Source organism: Heterodontus francisci, chromosome 18, assembly GCF_036365525.1.
Source record: "Heterodontus francisci isolate sHetFra1 chromosome 18, sHetFra1.hap1, whole genome shotgun sequence".
Lineage (NCBI taxonomy): Eukaryota > Metazoa > Chordata > Chondrichthyes > Heterodontiformes > Heterodontidae > Heterodontus > Heterodontus francisci.
Genome location: NC_090388.1, coordinates 95,345,441 through 95,370,690, shown reverse-complemented (window position 1 = coordinate 95,370,690; position 25,250 = coordinate 95,345,441).

Genomic DNA, 25,250 nt, shown 5'->3' with positions numbered 1-25,250 from the left:
TCTCTGCCACTCTCTATCACTCTCTGACACTCTCTGATACTCTCTATCACTCTCTATGACTCTATGACACTTTCTGACACTCTCTATCACTCTCTGACACTCTCTAACACTCTCAGACTCTCTCTATCTCTCTCTATCACTCTCTGACACTCTCTATCACTCTCTGACACTCTCTGACACTCTCAGAATCTCTCTCTCACTCTCTGACACTCACTGACACTCTCAGACACTCGCTGTCGCTCTCAGACACTCTCTGACGCTCTCTGACAATCTCTGACACTCTCTGACGCTCTCTGACACTCACAGACACTCTCAGATACTCTCTATCACTCTGTATCACTCTCTAACACTCTCTGACACTCTTAATCACTCTGTGACACTCTCTATCACTCTCTATCACTCTCTGACACTCTCTATCACTCTCTGACACACTCTATCACTCTCTGACACTCTCGATCACTCTGTGACACTCTCTGACACTCTCTATCACTCTATGACACTCACTGACACACTCTGACACTCTCTGTCACTCTGTATCACTCTCTGACACTCTCTGACACTCTCTGACACTCTCTGACACTCTCTGACTCTCCCTATCACTCTATGACACTCGCTGATACGCTCTATCACTCTCTGTCACTCTCTGACACTCTCTGACACTCTCTGACACTCTCGATCACACTCTATCACTCTCTGACACTCTCTGACACTCTCAGACACTCTCTATCACTCTCTATCACTCTCTGACACTCTCAGACACTCTCTATCACTCTCTGACACTCACTGACACTCTGAGACACTCTTTGTCACTCTCTGTCATGCTCTGTCACTCTCAGACTCGCTCAGACACTCTATATCACTCTCTGACACTCTCCATCACTCTCTGACACTCTCTGACACTCTCTGTCGCTCTCTGACACTCTCACACACTCTGGCACTATCTGACACTCTCCATCACTCTCTGACACTCTCAGACACTCTCTGTCACTCTCTGTCACTCTCAGACACTCTCTATCACACTCTAACGCTCTTTGACGCTCTCAGACACTCTCTGACGCACTCAGACACTCTGTGACACTCTCTGACGCTCTCAGACACTCTCTGACACTCTCCGACGCTCTCAGACACTCTCAGACTCTCTCTATCACTCTCAGACACTATCTATCACTCTCTGACACTCTCTGACGCTCTCAGACACTCTCTGAAACGCTCTAACATTCTTCATCACTCTCTGACACACTCTGACACTCTTTGACACTCTCAGAAACTCTCTATCACTCTCTATCACTCTCTGACACTCTCTGACACACTCAGACACTCTCAGACACTCTCAGACACTCTCTGACACTCTCAGACACGCTCTATCACTCTTTATCGCTCTCTGACACTCTCTGACACTCTCTATCACTCTCTGACACTCTGTATCACTCTCTATCACTCTCTGACACACCCTGATACTCTCTACCACTCTCTATCATTCTCCGACACTCTCTGACACTCCCTATCACTCTCTATCACTCTCTGACACTCTCTGAAGCTCTCTATCACTCTCGATCACTCTCTGACACTCTCTATCACTCTCTGACACTCCAAATCACTCCCTGACACTCTCTGACACTCTCTATCACTCTCTATCACTCTCTATCACTCTCTGACACTCTCTGACACTCTCTATCACTCAATGACACTCTCTATCACTCTCCATCACTCTCTGACACTCTCTGACACACTCTGACACTCTCAGACACTCTCAATCACACTCCGTATCACTCTGACACTCTCTGACACTCTCTGACACTCTCTATCACTCTCTGACACTCTCTATTACTCAATGACACTCTGTGACAGTCTCTATCCCTCTCTATCACTCTATGACACTCTCTGACGCTATCTATCACTCTGTATCACTCTCTGACACTCTCTGACACACTCTGACACTCTCTATCACTCTCTATCACTCTCTATCACTCTCTGACACTCTGTGACACTGTCTGACACTCTCCATCACTCTCTGGCACTCTCTGAAACTCTCTATCACTCTCTATCACTCTCTGACACTCTCTGACACCCTCTGACACACTCTGACACTCTCTGACACTCTCATAGGCTCTCTATCACTCTCCATCACTCTGTGTCACTCTCTATCACTCTCCGACACTCTCTGACACTCTCAGAGGGTCTCTATCACTCTCTATCACTCACTGACAATCTCAGACACTCTCTATCAGTCTCTGACACTCACTGACATTCTCAGACACTCTCTTTCACTCTCTGTCACTCACAGACACTCTCAGACACTCTCAGACACTCTCTATCACTCTCTGACACTCTCGATCACTCTCTGACACTCTCTATCGCTCTCTGACACTCTCTGACACACTCAATCACTCTCTGTCACTCTCTGAAACACCCTGGCACTCTCTATCACTCTATGACACTCTCTGACACTCTCTATCACTCTCTGACACTCTCTGACACTCTCAGACACTCTCTGTCACTCTCTGTCACTCTCTATCAATCTCTGACACTCTCTATCACTCTCTATCACTCTCTTACACTCTCTATCACTCTCTGACACTCTCTGACACTCTCTATCACACTCTGACATTCTCTGACACTCTCTATCACTCAATGACACACTCTGAAACTGTCTATCACTCCCTATCACTCTCTATCACCCTCTGACACTCACTGACACTCTCAGAGACTCGCTGTCGCTCTCAGACACTCTCTGTCACTCTCTGACACTCTCTGACACACTCTGATACTCTCTATCACTCTCTATCACTCTCTGACGCTCTCTGACACTCTCTGTCACTCACTGACACTCTCTTTCGCTCTCTGACACTCTCTGACACTCTCAGAGACTCTCTATCACTCTCTATCACTCTCTGACACTCTCTGACACTCTCAGAATCTCTCTCTCACTCTCTGAAACTCTCTGACACTCTCAGAGACTCTCTATCACTCCATATCACTCTCTGACATTCTCTATCACTCTCTGACATTCGCAGACTCTCTCTGTCACTCTCTGACACTCCCTATCACTCTCTGACACTCTCTGACACTCTCTATCACTCTCTGACACTCTCTGACACTCTCTATCACTCAATGACCCTCTGTGACACTCTCTATCACTCTCCATCACACTCCATCACTCTCTGACACTCTCTGACACACTCTGACACTCTCTGACACTCTCTATCACTCTCTGACACTCTCTGTAAATCTCTATCACTCTCTGACACTCTCTGTAACTCTCTATCACTCTCTGACACTCTCTGACACACTCTGACACTCTCTGACACTCTCTGACACACTCAGACACTCTCTGACACTCTCAGACACGCTCTATCACTCTTTATCGCTCTCTGACACTCTCTATCACTCTCTGACACTCTGTATCACTCTCGATCACTCTCGATCACTCTCTGACACTCCCTGATACTCTCTACCACTCTCTATCACTCTCTGACACTCTCTGACACTCCCTATCACTCTCTATCACTCTCTGACACTCTCTGAAGCTCTCTATCACTCTCGATCACTCTCTGACACTCTCTATCACTCTCTGACAATCTCTATCACTCTCTGACACTCTCTGACACTCTCTATCACTCTCTATCCCTCTCTGACACTCTCTGACACTCTCTATCACTCAATGACACTCTCTATCACTCTCCATCACGCTCTGACACTCTCTGACACACTCTGACACTCTCAGACAATCTCAATCACACTCCGTATCACTCTCTGACACTCTCTGACACTCTCTGACACTCTCTATCACTCTCTGACACTTTCTGACACTCTCTATTACTCAATGACACTCTGTGACACTCTCTAACCCTCTCTATCACTCTATGACACTCTCTGACGCTATCTATCACTCTCTTTGACTCTCTGACACTCTCTGACACACTCTGACACTCTCTATCACTCTCTATCACTCTCTATCACTCTCTGACACTCTGTGACACTCTCTGACACTCTCCATCACTCTCTGACACTCTCTGAAACTCTCTATCACTCTCTATCACTCTCTGACACTCTCTGACACCCTCTGACACACTCTGACACTCTCTGACACTCTTATAGGCTCTCGATCACTCTCCATCACTCTGTGTCACTCTCTGACACTCTCTGACACTCTCTATCACTCTCTGACTCTCTCTGACGCTCTCAGAGGGTCTCTATCACTCTCTATCGCTGACTGACACTCTCAGACACTCTCTATCAGTCTCTGACACTCACTGACACTCTCAGACACTCTCTGTCACTCTCAGACACTCTCAGACACTCTCTATCACTCTCTGACACTCTCTGACACTCTCTATCACTCTCTGACCCTCTCTATCGCTCTCTGACACACTCTGACACACTCAATCACTCTCTATCACTCTCTGAAACACCCTGACACTCTCTATCACTCTCTGACACTCTCTGACACTCTCAGAGGGTCTCTATCACTCTCTATCGCTCACTGACACTCTCAGACACTCTCTATCATTCTCTGACAGTCACTGACACTCTCAGACACTCTCTGACACTCTCAGACACTCTCTGTCACTCTCTGTCACTCTCTATCAATCTCTGATACTCTCTATCACTCTCTATCACTCTCTTACACTCTCTATCACTCTCTGTCACTCTCTGACACTCTCTATCACACTCTGGCACTCTCTGACACTCTCTATCACTCAATGACACACTCTGAAACTGTCTATCACTCCCTATCTCTCTCTATCACTCTCTGACACTGACTGACACTCTCAGACACTCGCTGTCACTCTCTGACACTCTCTGTCACTCTCTGACACTCTCTGACACTCTCTGATACTCTCTATCACTCTCTGACACTCTCTCTCACTCACTGACACTCTCTTTCGCTCTCTGACACTCTAAGAGACTCTCAATCACTCTCTATCACTCTCTGACACTGTCTGACACTCTCAGAATCTCTCTCTCACTCTCTGAAACTCTCTGGCACTCTCAGAGACTCTCTATCACTCTCTATCACTCTCTGACATTCTCTATCACTCTCTGACATTCTCAGACTCTCTCTGTCACTCTCTGACACTCCCTATCACTCTCTGACACTCTCTGACACTCTCCATCACTCTCTGACACTCCCTGACACACTCTGACACACTCTGACACTCTCTGACACTCTCTATCACTCTCTGACTCTCTCTGTAACTCTCTATCACTCAATGACACTCTCTATCACTCTCCATCACTCTCTGGCACTCTCTGACACACTCTGACACTCTCAGACACTCTCAAACACACTCCGTATCACTCTCTGACACTCTCTATCACTCTCTGACACTCTCAGAGACTCTCTATCACTCTCTATCACTCTCTGACATTCTCTATCACTCTCTGACATTCTCAGACTCTCTCTGTCACTCTCTGACACTCCCTATCACTCTCTGACACTCTCTGACACTCTCTATCACTCAATGACACTCTCTATCACTCTCCATCACTCTCTGGCACTCTCTGACACACTCTGACACTCTCAGACACTCTCAAACACACTCCGTATCACTCTCTGACACTCTCTGACACTCTCTGACACGCTCTATCACTCTCTGACACTCTCAGACACTCTCAATCACTCTCTGACACTCTCTGACACTCTCTATCACTCAATGACACTCTCTATCACTCTCCATCACTCTCTGGCACTCTCTGACACACTCTGACACTCTCAGACACTCTCAAACACACTCCGTATCACTCTCTGACACTCTCTGACACTCTCTGACACTCTCTATCACTCTCTGACACTCTCTGACACGCTCTATCACTCGCTGACACTTTCTGACACTCTCTGTTACTCAATGACTCTCTCTATCACTCTCCATCACTCTCTGGCACTCTCTGACACACTCTGACACTCTCAGACACTCTCAAACACACTCCGTATCACTCTATGACACTCTCTGACGCTATCTATCACTCTCTATCACTCTCTGACACTCTGTGACACTCTCTGACACTCTCCATCACTCTCGGACACTCTCTGAAACTCTCTATCACTCTCTATCACTCTCTGACACTCTCTGACACCCTCTGACACGCTCTGACACTCTCTGACACTCTCATAGGCTCTCTATCACTCTCCATCACTCTGTGTCACTCTCTATCACTCTCTGACACTCTCCGACACTCTCTATCACTCTCTGACACTCTCTGACACTCTCAGAGGGTCTCTATCACTCTCTATCACTCACTGACCCTCTCAGACACTCTCTATCAGTCTCTGACACACACTGACACTCTCAGACACTCTCTTTCACTCTCTGTCACTCTCAGTCACTCTCAGAAACTCTCAGACACTCTCTATCACTCTCTGACACTCTCTATCGCTCTCTGACACTCTCTATCGCTCTCTGACACTCTCTGACACACTCAATCACCCTCTATCACTCTCTGAAACACTCTGACACTCTCTATCACTCTATGACACTCTCTGACACTCTCTATCACTCTCTATCACTCTCTGACACACTCAGACACTCTCTGTCACTCTCTGTCACTCTCTATCAATGTCTGACACTCTCCATCACTCTCTATAACTCAATGACACACTCTGAAACTGTATACACTCCCTATCACTCTCTATCACACTCTGACACTCACTGACACTCTCAGACACTCGCTGTCGCTCTCAGACACTCTCTGTCACTCTCTGACACTCTCTGACACTCTCTGATACTCTCTATCACTCTCTGACACTCTCTGTCACTCACTGACACTCCCTTTCGCTCTCTGACACTCTCTGACACTCTCAGAGACTCTCTATCACTCTCTATCACTCTCTGACATTCTCTATCACTCTCTGACATTCTCAGACTCTCTCTGTCACTCTCTGACACTCCCTATCACTCTCTGACACTCGCTGACACTCTCTATCACTCTCTGACACTCTCTGACACTCTCTATCACTCAATGACCCTCTGTGACACTCTCTATCACTCTCCATCACTCTCTGACACTCTCTGACACAGTCTGACACTCTCTGACACTCTCTATCACTCTCTGACACACTCTATAACTCTCTATAACTCTCTGACACTCTCTGTAACTCTCTATCACTCTCTGACACTCTCTATCACTCTCTATCACTCTCTGACACACTCTGACACTCTCTATCACTCTATTTCACTCGCTGACACTCTCTGACACACTCTATCACTCTCTATCAATCTCTGACACTCTCTATTAATCAATGACACTCTCTGACACTCTCTATCACTCTCTGACACTCTCTGTAACTCTCTGTCACTCTCTGACACTCTCTGTAACTCTCTATCACTCTCTGACACTCTCTATCACTCTCTGATACACTCTGACACACTCTGACACTCTCTATCACTCTCTGACACTCTCTGAGACTCTCCATCATCTATGACACTCTCTGACACTCTCGATCACTCTCTATCACTCTCTATCACTCTCTGACACTCTCTGACACTCTCAGAGGGTCTCTATCACTCTCTATCGCTCACTGACACTCTCAGACACTCTCTATCAGTCTCTGACACTCACTGACACTCTCAGACACTCTCTTTCACTCTCTGTCACTCTCAGACAATCTCAGACACTCTCTATCACTCTCTGAAACTGTCTATCGCTCTCTGACACTCTCTGACACACTCTATCACTCTCTGACACACTCTGACTCTCTCTATCACTCTATGACACTCTCTGACACTCATTTTCACTCTCTGTCACTCTCTGACACACTCTGACACTCTCAGACCCTCTCTGACACTCTCTATCACTCTCTGACATTCTCTATCACTCTCTGACACTCTCTATCACTCTTAGACACTCTATGTCACTCTCTACCACTCTCTGACAATCTCTATCACTCTCTGACACTCTCTGACACTCTCAGAGGCTCTCTATCACTCTCAATCACTCACTGACACTCTCAGACACTCTCTATCACTCTCTGACACTCACTGACACCCTCAGACACTCTCTTTCACTCTCTGACACTGTCTATCTCTCTCTGACACTCTCTATCGCTCTCTGACACTCTCTGACACACTCAATCACTCTCTATCACTCTCTGACACACTCTGACACTCTCTATCACTCTCTGACACTCTCTATCACTCTCTATCACTCTCTATCACTCTCTGACACACTCTTACACTCTCTGACACTCTCAGACACTCTCTATCACACTCTGACACGGTCTGACACTCTCCATCACTCTCTGACACTCTCTGACACTCTCTGACACTCTCAGACACTCTCAATCACACTCCGTATCACTCTCTGACACTCTCTGACACTCTCTATCACTCTCTGACACTCTCTGACACTCTCTATCACTCAATGACACTCTCTATCACTCTCTGACACTCTCTATCACTCCATGACACTCTCTATCACTCTCCATCACACTCTGGCACTCTCTGACACACTCTGACACTCTCAGACACTGTCAATCACACTCCGTATCACTCTCTGACACTCTCTGACACTCTCTATCACTTTCTGACACTCTCTGACACTCTCTATCACTCTCTATCACTCTCTGACACTCTCTGACACTCTCTATCACTCAATGACACTCTCTATCACTCTCCATCACTCTCTGACACTCTCTGACACACTCTGACACTCTCAGACACTCTCAATCACACTCCGTATCACTCTCTGACACTCTCTGACACTCTCTGACAATCTCTATCACTCTCTGACACTTTCTGACACTCTCTATTACTCAATGACACTCTGTGACACTCTCTATCCCTCTCTATCACTCTCTGACACTCTCTGACGCTATCTATCACTCTCTATCACTCTCTGACACACTCTGACACTCTCTATCACTCTCTATCACTCTCTATCACTCTGTGACACTCTGTGACACTCTCTGACACTCTCCATCACTCTCTGACACTCTCTGAAACTCTCTATCACTCTCTATCACTCTCTATCACTCTCTGACACTCTCTGACACCCTCTGACACACTCTGACACTCTCTGACACTCTCATAGGCTCTCTATCACTCTCCATCACTCTGTGTCACTCTCTATCACTCTCTGACACTCTCTGACACTCTCTATCACTCTCTGACACTCTCTGACACTCTCAGAGGGTCTCTATCACTCTCTATCACTCACTGACACTCTCAGACACTCTCTATCAGTCTCTGACACACACTGACACTCTCAGACACTCTCTTTCACTCTCTGTCACGCTCAGACACTCTCAGACACTCTCAGACACTCTCTATCACTCTCTGACACTCTCTATCACTCTCAGACATCCTCTTTCACTCTCTGTCACTCTCAGACACTCACAGACACTCTCAGACACTCTCTATCGCTCTCTGACACTCTCTGACACACTCAATCACTCTCGATCACTCTCTGAAACACTCTGACACTCTCTATCACTCTATGACACTCTCTGACACTCTCTATCACTCTCTTTCACTCTCTGATACACTCTGACACTCTCTGACACTCTTAGACACTCTCTGTCACTCTCTGTTCGTCTCTATCAATCTCTGACACTCTCTATCACTCTCTATCACTCTCTTACACTCTCTTACACTCTCTGACACTCTCTGACACTCTATATCACACTCTGACACTCTCTGACACTCTCTATCACTCAATGACACACTCTGACACTCTCTATCACTCTCTTTCACTCTCTGATACACTGTGACACTCTCTGACACTCTCTGTCACTCTCTGTCACTCTCTATCAATCTCTGACACTCTCCATCACTCTCTATAACTCAATGACACACTCTGAAACTGTATATCACTCCCTATCACTCTCTATCACTCTCTGACACTCACTGACACTCTCAGACACTCACTGTCGCTCTCAGACACTCTCTGTCACTCTCTGACACTCTCTGACACTCTCTGATACTCTCTATCACTCTCTGACACTCTCTGTCACTCACAGACACTCTCTTTCGCTCTCTGACACTCTCTGACACTCTCAGAGACTCTCTATCACTCTCTATCACTCTCTGACATTCTCTATCACTCTGTGACATTCTCAGACTCTCTCTGTCACTCTCTGACACTCCCTATCACTCTCTGACACTTGCTGACACTCTCTATCACTCAATGACCCTCTGTGACACTCTCTATCACTCTCCATCACTCACTGACACTCTCAGACACTCTCTTTCACTCTCTGTCACTCTCAGACAATCTCAGACACTCTCTATCACTCTCTGAAACTGTCTATCGCTCTCTGACACTCTCTGACACACTCTATCACTCTCTGACACACTCTGACTCTCTCTATCACTCTATGACACTCTCTGACACTCATTTTCACTCTCTGTCACTCTCTGACACACTCTGACACTCTCAGACCCTCTCTGACACTCTCTATCACTCTCTGACATTCTCTATCACTCTCTGACACTCTCTATCACTCTTAGACACTCTATGTCACTCTCTACCACTCTCTGACAATCTCTATCACTCTCTGACACTCTCTGACACTCTCAGAGGCTCTCTATCACTCTCAATCACTCACTGACACTCTCAGACACTCTCTATCACTCTCTGACACTCACTGACACCCTCAGACACTCTCTTTCACTCTCTGACACTGTCTATCTCTCTCTGACACTCTCTATCGCTCTCTGACACTCTCTGACACACTCAATCACTCTCTATCACTCTCTGACACACTCTGACACTCTCTATCACTCTCTGACACTCTCTATCACTCTCTATCACTCTCTATCACTCTCTGACACACTCTTACAGTCTCTGACACTCTCAGACACTCTCTATCACACTCTGACACGGTCTGACACTCTCCATCACTCTCTGACACTCTCTGACACTCTCTGACACTCTCAGACACTCTCAATCACACTCCGTATCACTCTCTGACACTCTCTGACACTCTCTATCACTCTCTGACACTCTCTGACACTCTCTATCACTCAATGACACTCTCTATCACTCTCTGACACTCTCTATCACTTCATGACACTCTCTATCACTCTCCATCACACTCTGGCACTCTCTGACACACTCTGACACTCTCAGACACTGTCAATCACACTCCGTATCACTCTCTGACACTCTCTGACACTCTCTATCACTTTCTGACACTCTCTGACACTCTCTATCACTCTCTATCACTCTCTGACACTCTCTGACACTCTCTATCACTCAATGACACTCTCTATCACTCTCCATCACTCTCTGACACTCTCTGACACACTCTGACACTCTCAGACACTCTCAATCACACTCCGTATCACTCTCTGACACTCTCTGACACTCTCTGACAATCTCTATCACTCTCTGACACTTTCTGACACTCTCTATTACTCAATGACACTCTGTGACACTCTCTATCCCTCTCTATCACTCTCTGACACTCTCTGACGCTATCTATCACTCTCTATCACTCTCTGACACACTCTGACACTCTCTATCACTCTCTATCACTCTCTATCACTCTCTGACACTCTGTGACACTCTCTGACACTCTCCATCACTCTCTGACACTCTCTGAAACTCTCTATCACTCTCTATCACTCTCTATCACTCTCTGACACTCTCTGACACCCTCTGACACACTCTGACACTCTCTGACACTCTCATAGGCTCTCTATCACTCTCCATCACTCTGTGTCACTCTCTATCACTCTCTGACACTCTCTGACACTCTCTATCACTCTCTGACACTCTCTGACACTCTCAGAGGGTCTCTATCACTCTCTATCACTCACTGACACTCTCAGACACTCTCTATCAGTCTCTGACACACACTGACACTCTCAGACACTCTCTTTCACTCTCTGTCACGCTCAGACACTCTCAGACACTCTCAGACACTCTCTATCACTCTCTGACACTCTCTATCACTCTCAGACATCCTCTTTCACTCTCTGTCACTCTCAGACACTCACAGACACTCTCAGACACTCTCTATCGCTCTCTGACACTCTCTGACACACTCAATCACTCTCGATCACTCTCTGAAACACTCTGACACTCTCTATCACTCTATGACACTCTCTGACACTCTCTATCACTCTCTTTCACTCTCTGATACACTCTGACACTCTCTGACACTCTCAGACACTCTCTGTCACTCTCTGTTCGTCTCTATCAATCTCTGACACTCTCTATCACTCTCTATCACTCTCTTACACTCTCTTACACTCTCTGACACTCTCTGACACTCTATATCACACTCTGACACTCTCTGACACTCTCTATCACTCAATGACACACTCTGACACTCTCTATCACTCTCTTTCACTCTCTGATACACTGTGACACTCTCTGACACTCTCTGTCACTCTCTGTCACTCTCTATCAATCTCTGACACTCTCCATCACTCTCTATAACTCAATGACACACTCTGAAACTGTATATCACTCCCTATCACTCTCTATCACTCTCTGACACTCACTGACACTCTCAGACACTCACTGTCGCTCTCAGACACTCTCTGTCACTCTCTGACACTCTCTGACACTCTCTGATACTCTCTATCACTCTCTGACACTCTCTGTCACTCACAGACACTCTCTTTCGCTCTCTGACACTCTCTGACACTCTCAGAGACTCTCTATCACTCTCTATCACTCTCTGACATTCTCTATCACTCTGTGACATTCTCAGACTCTCTCTGTCACTCTCTGACACTCCCTATCACTCTCTGACACTTGCTGACACTCTCTATCACTCTCTGACACTCTCTGACACTCTCTATCACTCAATGACCCTCTGTGACACTCTCTATCACTCTCCATCACTCACTGACACTCTCAGACACTCTCTTTCACTCTCTGTCACTCTCAGACAATCTCAGACACTCTCTATCACTCTCTGAAACTGTCTATCGCTCTTTGACACTCTCTGACACACTCTATCACTCTCTGACACACTCTGACTCTCTCTATCACTCTATGACACTCTCTGACACTCATTTTCACTCTCTGTCACTCTCTGACACACTCTGACACTCTCAGACCCTCTCTGACACTCTCTATCACTCTCTGACATTCTCTATCACTCTCTGACACTCTCTATCACTCTTAGACACTCTATGTCACTCTCTACCACTCTCTGACAATCTCTATCACTCTCTGACACTCTCTGACACTCTCAGAGGCTCTCTATCACTCTCAATCACTCACTGACACTCTCAGACACTCTCTTTCACTCTCTGTCACTCTCAGACAATCTCAGACACTCTCTATCACTCTCTGAAACTGTCTATCGCTCTCTGACACTCTCTGACACACTCTATCACTCTCTGACACACTCTGACTCTCTCTATCACTCTATGACACTCTCTGACACTCATTTTCACTCTCTGTCACTCTCTGACACACTCTGACACTCTCAGACCCTCTCTGACACTCTCTATCACTCTCTGACATTCTCTATCACTCTCTGACACTCTCTATCACTCTTAGACACTCTATGTCACTCTCTACCACTCTCTGACAATCTCTATCACTCTCTGACACTCTCTGACACTCTCAGAGGCTCTCTATCACTCTCAATCACTCACTGACACTCTCAGACACTCTCTATCATTCTCTGACACTCACTGACACCCTCAGACACTCTCTTTCACTCTCTGACACTGTCTATCTCTCTCTGACACTCTCTATCGCTCTCTGACACTCTCTGACACACTCAATCACTCTCTATCACTCTCTGACACACTCTGACACTCTCTATCACTCTCTGACACTCTCTATCACTCTCTATCACTCTCTATCACTCTCTGACACACTCTTACACTCTCTGACACTCTCAGACACTCTCTATCACACTCTGACACGGTCTGACACTCTCCATCACTCTCTGACACTCTCTGACACTCTCTGACACTCTCAGACACTCTCAATCACACTCCGTATCACTCTCTGACACTCTCTGACACTCTCTATCACTCTCTGACACTCTCTGACACTCTCTGACACTCTCTGATACTCTCTATCACTCTCTGACACTCTCTGTCACTCACAGACACTCTCTTTCGCTCTCTGACACTCTCTGACACTCTCAGAGACTCTCTATCACTCTCTATCACTCTCTGACATTCTCTATCACTCTGTGACATTCTCAGACTCTCTCTGTCACTCTCTGACACTCCCTATCACTCTCTGACACTTGCTGACACTCTCTATCACTCTCTGACACTCTCTGACACTCTCTATCACTCAATGACCCTCTGTGACACTCTCTATCACTCTCCATCACTCTCTGACACTCTCTGACACACTCTGACACTCTCTGACACTCTCTATCACTCTCTGACACACTCTATAACTCTCTATAACTCTCTGACTCTCTTTGTAACTCTCTATCACTCTCTGACACTCTCTGTCACTCACTGACACTCTCTTTCACTCTCTGACACTCTCTGACACTCTCAGAGACTCTCTATCACTCTCTATCACTCTCTGACATTCTCTATCACTCTGTGACATTCTCAGACTCTCTCTGTCACTCTCTGACACTCCCTATCACTCTCTGACACTTGCTGACACTCTCTATCACTCTCTGACACTCTCTGACACTCTCTATCACTCAATGACCCTCTGTGACACTCTCTATCACTCTCCATCACTCTCTGACACTCTCTGACACACTCTGACACTCTCTGACACTCTCTATCACTCTCTGACACTCTCTATAACTCTCTATAACTCTCTGACACTCTCTGTAACTCTCTATCACTCTCTGACACTCTGTATCACTCTCTTTCACTCGCTGACACTCTCTGACACTCTCTATCACTCTCTATCAATCTCTGACACTCTCTATTAATCAATGACACTCTCTGACACTCTCTATCACTCTCTGACACTCTCTGTAACTCTCTATCACTCTCTGACACTCTCTGTAACTCTCTATCACTCTCTGACACTCTCTATCACTCTCTATCACTCTCTGAGACACTCTGACACACTCTGACACTCTCTATCACTCTCTGACACTCTCTGAGACTCTCCATCATCTATGACACTCTCTATCACTCTCTATCACTCTCTATCACTCTCTATCACTCTCTATCACTCTCTGACACTCTCTGACACTCTCAGAGGGTCTCTATCACTCTCTATCGCTCACTGACACTCTCAGACACTCTCTATCAGTCTCTGCCACTCACTGACACTCTCAGACACTCTCTTTCACTCTCTGTCACTCTCAGACAATCTCAGACACTCTCTATCACTCTCTGAAACTGTCTATCGCTCTCTGACACTCTCTGACACACTCAATCACACTCTATCACTCTCTGACACACTCTGACTCTCTCTATCACTCTATGACACTCTCTGACACTCTTTTTCACTCTCTGTCACTCTCTGACACACTCTGACACTCTCAGACCCTCTCTGACACTCTCTATCACTCTCTGACATTCTCTATCACTCTCTGACACTCTCTATCACTCTCAGACAGACTATGTCACTCTCTACCACTCTCTGACAATCTCTATCACTCTCTGACACTCTCTGACACTCTCAGAGGCTCTCTATCACTCTCAATCACTCACTGACACTCTCAGACACTCTCTTTCACTCTCTGTCACTCTCAGACAATCTCAGACACTCTCTATCACTCTCTGAAACTGTCTATCGCTCTCTGACACTCTCTGACACACTCTATCACTCTCTGACACACTCTGACTCTCTCTATCACTCTATGACACTCTCTGACACTCATTTTCACTCTCTGTCACTCTCTGACACACTCTGACACTCTCAGACCCTCTCTGACACTCTCTATCACTCTCTGACATTCTCTATCACTCTCTGACACTCTCTATCACTCTTAGACACTCTATGTCACTCTCTACCACTCTCTGACAATCTCTATCACTCTCTGACACTCTCTGACACTCTCAGAGGCTCTCTATCACTCTCAATCACTCACTGACACTCTCAGACACTCTCTATCATTCTCTGACACTCACTGACACCCTCAGACACTCTCTTTCACTCTCTGACACTGTCTATCTCTCTCTGACACTCTCTATCGCTCTCTGACACTCTCTGACACACTCAATCACTCTCTATCACTCTCTGACACACTCTGACACTCTCTATCACTCTCTGACACTCTCTATCACTCTCTATCACTCTCTATCACTCTCTGACACACTCTTACAGTCTCTGACACTCTCAGACACTCTCTATCACACTCTGACACGGTCTGACACTCTCCATCACTCTCTGACACTCTCTGACACTCTCTGACACTCTCAGACACTCTCAATCACACTCCGTATCACTCTCTGACACTCTCTGACACTCTCTATCACTCTCTGACACTCTCTGACACTCTCTATCACTCAATGACACTCTCTATCACTCTCTGACACTCTCTATCACTTCATGACACTCTCTATCACTCTCCATCACACTCTGGCACTCTCTGACACACTCTGACACTCTCAGACACTGTCAATCACACTCCGTATCACTCTCTGACACTCTCTGACACTCTCTATCACTTTCTGACACTCTCTGACACTCTCTATCACTCTCTATCACTCTCTGACACTCTCTGACACTCTCTATCACTCAATGACACTCTCTATCACTCTCCATCACTCTCTGACACTCTCTGACACACTCTGACACTCTCAGACACTCTCAATCACACTCCGTATCACTCTCTGACACTCTCTGACACTCTCTGACAATCTCTATCACTCTCTGACACTTTCTGACACTCTCTATTACTCAATGACACTCTGTGACACTCTCTATCCCTCTCTATCACTCTCTGACACTCTCTGACGCTATCTATCACTCTCTATCACTCTCTGACACACTCTGACACTCTCTATCACTCTCTATCACTCTCTATCACTCTCTGACACTCTGTGACACTCTCTGACACTCTCCATCACTCTCTGACACTCTCTGAAACTCTCTATCACTCTCTATCACTCTCTATCACTCTCTGACACTCTCTGACACCCTCTGACACACTCTGACACTCTCTGACACTCTCATAGGCTCTCTATCACTCTCCATCACTCTGTGTCACTCTCTATCACTCTCTGACACTCTCTGACACTCTCTATCACTCTCTGACACTCTCTGACACTCTCAGAGGGTCTCTATCACTCTCTATCACTCACTGACACTCTCAGACACTCTCTATCAGTCTCTGACACACACTGACACTCTCAGACACTCTCTTTCACTCTCTGTCACGCTCAGACACTCTCAGACACTCTCAGACACTCTCTATCACTCTCTGACACTCTCTATCACTCTCAGACATCCTCTTTCACTCTCTGTCACTCTCAGACACTCACAGACACTCTCAGACACTCTCTATCGCTCTCTGACACTCTCTGACACACTCAATCACTCTCGATCACTCTCTGAAACACTCTGACACTCTCTATCACTCTATGACACTCTCTGACACTCTCTATCACTCTCTTTCACTCTCTGATACACTCTGACACTCTCTGACACTCTCAGACACTCTCTGTCACTCTCTGTTCGTCTCTATCAATCTCTGACACTCTCTATCACTCTCTATCACTCTCTTACACTCTCTTACACTCTCTGACACTCTCTGACACTCTATATCACACTCTGACACTCTCTGACACTCTCTATCACTCAATGACACACTCTGACACTCTCTATCACTCTCTTTCACTCTCTGATACACTGTGACACTCTCTGACACTCTCTGTCACTCTCTGTCACTCTCTATCAATCTCTGACACTCTCCATCACTCTCTATAACTCAATGACACACTCTGAAACTGTATATCACTCCCTATCACTCTCTATCACTCTCTGACACTCACTGACACTCTCAGACACTCACTGTCGCTCTCAGACACTCTCTGTCACTCTCTGACACTCTCTGACACTCTCTGATACTCTCTATCACTCTCTGACACTCTCTGTCACTCACAGACACTCTCTTTCGCTCTCTGACACTCTCTGACACTCTCAGAGACTCTCTATCACTCTCTATCACTCTCTGACATTCTCTATCACTCTGTGACATTCTCAGACTCTCTCTGTCACTCTCTGACACTCCCTATCACTCTCTGACACTTGCTGACACTCTCTATCACTCTCTGACACTCTCTGACACTCTCTATCACTCAATGACCCTCTGTGACACTCTCTATCACTCTCCATCACTCACTGACACTCTCAGACACTCTCTTTCACTCTCTGTCACTCTCAGACAATCTCAGACACTCTCTATCACTCTCTGAAACTGTCTATCGCTCTTTGACACTCTCTGACACACTCTATCACTCTCTGACACACTCTGACTCTCTCTATCACTCTATGACACTCTCTGACACTCATTTTCACTCTCTGTCACTCTCTGACACACTCTGACACTCTCAGACCCTCTCTGACACTCTCTATCACTCTCTGACATTCTCTATCACTCTCTGACACTCTCTATCACTCTTAGACACTCTATGTCACTCTCTACCACTCTCTGACAATCTCTATCACTCTCTGACACTCTCTGACACTCTCAGAGGCTCTCTATCACTCTCAATCACTCACTGACACTCTCAGACACTCTCTTTCACTCTCTGTCACTCTCAGACAATCTCAGACACTCTCTATCACTCTCTGAAACTGTCTATCGCTCTCTGACACTCTCTGACACACTCTATCACTCTCTGACACACTCTGACTCTCTCTATCACTCTATGACACTCTCTGACACTCATTTTCACTCTCTGTCACTCTCTGACACACTCTGACACTCTCAGACCCTCTCTGACACTCTCTATCACTCTCTGACATTCTCTATCACTCTCTGACACTCTCTATCACTCTTAGACACTCTATGTCACTCTCTACCACTCTCTGACAATCTCTATCACTCTCTGACACTCTCTGACACTCTCAGAGGCTCTCTATCACTCTCAATCACTCACTGACACTCTCAGACACTCTCTATCATTCTCTGACACTCACTGACACCCTCAGACACTCTCTTTCACTCTCTGACACTGTCTATCTCTCTCTGACACTCTCTATCGCTCTCTGACACTCTCTGACACACTCAATCACTCTCTATCACTCTCTGACACACTCTGACACTCTCTATCACTCTCTGACACTCTCTATCACTCTCTATCACTCTCTATCACTCTCTGACACACTCTTACACTCTCTGACACTCTCAGACACTCTCTATCACACTCTGACACGGTCTGACACTCTCCATCACTCTCTGACACTCTCTGACACTCTCTGACACTCTCAGACACTCTCAATCACACTCCGTATCACTCTCTGACACTCTCTGACACTCTCTATCACTCTCTGACACTCTCTGACACTCTCTGACACTCTCTGATACTCTCTATCACTCTCTGACACTCTCTGTCACTCACAGACACTCTCTTTCGCTCTCTGACACTCTCTGACACTCTCAGAGACTCTCTATCACTCTCTATCACTCTCTGACATTCTCTATCACTCTGTGACATTCTCAGACTCTCTCTGTCACTCTCTGACACTCCCTATCACTCTCTGACACTTGCTGACACTCTCTATCACTCTCTGACACTCTCTGACACTCTCTATCACTCAATGACCCTCTGTGACACTCTCTATCACTCTCCATCACTCTCTGACACTCTCTGACACACTCTGACACTCTCTGACACTCTCTATCACTCTCTGACACACTCTATAACTCTCTATAACTCTCTGACTCTCTTTGTAACTCTCTATCACTCTCTGACACTCTCTGTCACTCACTGACACTCTCTTTCACTCTCTGACACTCTCTGACACTCTCAGAGACTCTCTATCACTCTCTATCACTCTCTGACATTCTCTATCACTCTGTGACATTCTCAGACTCTCTCTGTCACTCTCTGACACTCCCTATCACTCTCTGACACTTGCTGACACTCTCTATCACTCTCTGACACTCTCTGACACTCTCTATCACTCAATGACCCTCTGTGACACTCTCTATCACTCTCCATCACTCTCTGACACTCTCTGACACACTCTGACACTCTCTGACACTCTCTATCACTCTCTGACACTCTCTATAACTCTCTATAACTCTCTGACACTCTCTGTAACTCTCTATCACTCTCTGACACTCTGTATCACTCTCTTTCACTCGCTGACACTCTCTGACACTCTCTATCACTCTCTATCAATCTCTGACACTCTCTATTAATCAATGACACTCTCTGACACTCTCTATCACTCTCTGACACTCTCTGTAACTCTCTATCACTCTCTGACACTCTCTGTAACTCTCTATCACTCTCTGACACTCTCTATCACTCTCTATCACTCTCTGAGACACTCTGACACACTCTGACACTCTCTATCACTCTCTGACACTCTCTGAGACTCTCCATCATCTATGACACTCTCTATCACTCTCTATCACTCTCTATCACTCTCTATCACTCTCTATCACTCTCTGACACTCTCTGACACTCTCAGAGGGTCTCTATCACTCTCTATCGCTCACTGACACTCTCAGACACTCTCTATCAGTCTCTGCCACTCACTGACACTCTCAGACACTCTCTTTCACTCTCTGTCACTCTCAGACAATCTCAGACACTCTCTATCACTCTCTGAAACTGTCTATCGCTCTCTGACACTCTCTGACACACTCAATCACACTCTATCACTCTCTGACACACTCTGACTCTCTCTATCACTCTATGACACTCTCTGACACTCTTTTTCACTCTCTGTCACTCTCTGACACACTCTGACACTCTCAGACCCTCTCTGACACTCTCTATCACTCTCTGACATTCTCTATCACTCTCTGACACTCTCTATCACTCTCAGACAGACTATGTCACTCTCTACCACTCTCTGACAATCTCTATCACTCTCTGACACTCTCTGACACTCTCAGAGGCTCTCTATCACTCTCAATCACTCACTGACACTCTCAGACACTCTCTATCACTCTCTGACACTCACTGACACTCTCAGACACTCTCTTTCACTCTCTGACACTGTCTATCTCTCTCTGACACTCTCTATCGCTCTCTGACACTCTCTGACACACTCAATCACTCTCTATCACTCTCTGACACACTCTGACACTCTCTATCACTCTCTGACACTCTCTGACACTCTCTATCACTCTCTATCACTCTCTATCACTCTCTGACACACTCTTACACTCTCTGACACTCTCAGACACTCTCTATCACACTCTGACACGGTCTGACACTCTCCATCACTCTCTGACACTCTCTGACACTCTCTGACACTCTCAGACACTCTCAATCACACTCCGTATCACTCTCTGACACTCTCTGACACGCTCTATCACTCTCTGACACTCTCTGACACTCTCTATCACTCAATGACACTCTCTATCACTCTCCATCACACTCTGGCACTCTCTGACACACTCTGACACTCTCAGACACTCTCAATCACACTCCGTATCACTCTCTGACACTCTCTGACACTCTCTGACACTCTCTATCACTTTCTGACACTCTCTGACACTCTCTATCACTCTCTATCACTCTCTGACACTCTCTGACACTCTCTATCACTCAATGACACTCTCTATCACTCTCCATCACTCTCTGACACTCTCTGACACACTCTGACACTCTCAGACACTCTCAATCACACTCCGTATCACTCTCTGACACTCTCTGACACTCTCTATCACTCTCTGACACTTTCTGACACTCTCTATTACTCAATGACACTCTGTGACACTCTCTATCCCTCTCTATCACTCTATGACACTCTCTGACGCTATCTATCACTCTCTATCACTCTCTGACACTCTCCGACACACTCTGACACTCTCTATCTCTCTCTATCACTCTCTATCACTCTCTGACACTCTGTGACACTCTCTGACACTCTCCATCACTCTCTGACACTCTCTGAAACTCTCTATCACTCTCTATCACTCTCTGACACTCTCTGACACCCTCTGACACACTCTGACACTCTCTGACACTCTCATAGGCTCTCTATCACTCTCCATCACTCTGTGTCACTCTCTATCACTCTCTGACACTCTCTATCACTCTCTGACACTCTCAGAGGGTCTCTATCACTCTCTATCACTCACTGACACTCTCAGACACTCTCTATCAGTCTCTGACACACACTGACACTCTCAGACAGTCTCTTTCACTCTCTGTCACTCTCAGACACTCTCAGACACTCTCAGACACTCTCTATCACTCTCTGACACTCTATCACTCTCAGACACTCTCTTTCACTCTCTGTCACTCTCAGACACTCTCTATCACTCTCAGACACTCTCTATCACTCTCTGACACTCTCTGACACACTCAATCACTCTCTATCACTCTCTGATACACTCTGACACTCTCTGACACTCTCAGACACTCTCTGTCACTCTCTGTTCGTCTCTATCAATTTCTGACACTCTCTATCACTCTCTATCACTCTCTTACACTCTCTATCACTCTCTGACACTCTCTGATACTCTCTATCACTCTCTGACACTCTCTCTCACTCACTGACACTCTCTTTCGCTCTCTGACACTCTAAGAGACTCTCAATCACTCTCTATCACTCTCTGACACTGTCTGACACTCTCAGAATCTCTCTCTCACTCTCTGAAACTCTCTGGCACTCTCAGAGACTCTCTATCACTCTCTATCACTCTCTGACATTCTCTATCACTCTCTGACATTCTCAGACTCTCTCTGTCACTCTCTGACACTCCCTATCACTCTCTGACACTCTCTGACACTCTCCATCACTCTCTGACACTCCCTGACACACTCTGACACACTCTGACACTCTCTGACACTCTCTATCACTCTCTGACTCTCTCTGTAACTCTCTATCACTCAATGACACTCTCTATCACTCTCCATCACTCTCTGGCACTCTCTGACACACTCTGACACTCTCAGACACTCTCAAACACACTCCGTATCACTCTCTGACACTCTCTATCACTCTCTGACACTCTCAGAGACTCTCTATCACTCTCTATCACTCTCTGACATTCTCTATCACTCTCTGACATTCTCAGACTCTCTCTGTCACTCTCTGACACTCCCTATCACTCTCTGACACTCTCTGACACTCTCTATCACTCAATGACACTCTCTATCACTCTCCATCACTCTCTGGCACTCTCTGACACACTCTGACACTCTCAGACACTCTCAAACACACTCCGTATCACTCTCTGACACTCTCTGACACTCTCTGACACGCTCTATCACTCTCTGACACTCTCAGACACTCTCAATCACTCTCTGACACTCTCTGACACTCTCTATCACTCAATGACACTCTCTATCACTCTCCATCACTCTCTGGCACTCTCTGACACACTCTGACACTCTCAGACACTCTCAAACACACTCCGTATCACTCTCTGACACTCTCTGACACTCTCTGACACTCTCTATCACTCTCTGACACTCTCTGACACGCTCTATCACTCGCTGACACTTTCTGACACTCTCTGTTACTCAATGACTCTCTCTATCACTCTCCATCACTCTCTGGCACTCTCTGACACACTCTGACACTCTCAGACACTCTCAAACACACTCCGTATCACTCTATGACACTCTCTGACGCTATCTATCACTCTCTATCACTCTCTGACACTCTGTGACACTCTCTGACACTCTCCATCACTCTCGGACACTCTCTGAAACTCTCTATCACTCTCTATCACTCTCTGACACTCTCTGACACCCTCTGACACGCTCTGACACTCTCTGACACTCTCATAGGCTCTCTATCACTCTCCATCACTCTGTGTCACTCTCTATCACTCTCTGACACTCTCCGACACTCTCTATCACTCTCTGACACTCTCTGACACTCTCAGAGGGTCTCTATCACTCTCTATCACTCACTGACCCTCTCAGACACTCTCTATCAGTCTCTGACACACACTGACACTCTCAGACACTCTCTTTCACTCTCTGTCACTCTCAGTCACTCTCAGAAACTCTCAGACACTCTCTATCACTCTCTGACACTCTCTATCGCTCTCTGACACTCTCTATCGCTCTCTGACACTCTCTGACACACTCAATCACCCTCTATCACTCTCTGAAACACTCTGACACTCTCTATCACTCTATGACACTCTCTGACACTCTCTATCACTCTCTATCACTCTCTGACACACTCAGACACTCTCTGTCACTCTCTGTCACTCTCTATCAATGTCTGACACTCTCCATCACTCTCTATAACTCAATGACACACTCTGAAACTGTATACACTCCCTATCACTCTCTATCACACTCTGACACTCACTGACACTCTCAGACACTCGCTGTCGCTCTCAGACACTCTCTGTCACTCTCTGACACTCTCTGACACTCTCTGATACTCTCTATCACTCTCTGACACTCTCTGTCACTCACTGACACTCCCTTTCGCTCTCTGACACTCTCTGACACTCTCAGAGACTCTCTATCACTCTCTATCACTCTCTGACATTCTCTATCACTCTCTGACATTCTCAGACTCTCTCTGTCACTCTCTGACACTCCCTATCACTCTCTGACACTCGCTGACACTCTCTATCACTCTCTGACACTCTCTGACACTCTCTATCACTCAATGACCCTCTGTGACACTCTCTATCACTCTCCATCACTCTCTGACACTCTCTGACACAGTCTGACACTCTCTGACACTCTCTATCACTCTCTGACACACTCTATAACTCTCTATAACTCTCTGACACTCTCTGTAACTCTCTATCACTCTCTGACACTCTCTATCACTCTCTATCACTCTCTGACACACTCTGACACTCTCTATCACTCTATTTCACTCGCTGACACTCTCTGACACACTCTATCACTCTCTATCAATCTCTGACACTCTCTATTAATCAATGACACTCTCTGACACTCTCTATCACTCTCTGACACTCTCTGTAACTCTCTGTCACTCTCTGACACTCTCTGTAACTCTCTATCACTCTCTGACACTCTCTATCACTCTCTGATACACTCTGACACACTCTGACACTCTCTATCACTCTCTGACACTCTCTGAGACTCTCCATCATCTATGACACTCTCTGACACTCTCGATCACTCTCTATCACTCTCTATCACTCTCTGACACTCTCTGACACTCTCAGAGGGTCTCTATCACTCTCTATCGCTCACTGACACTCTCAGACACTCTCTATCAGTCTCTGACACTCACTGACACTCTCAGACACTCTC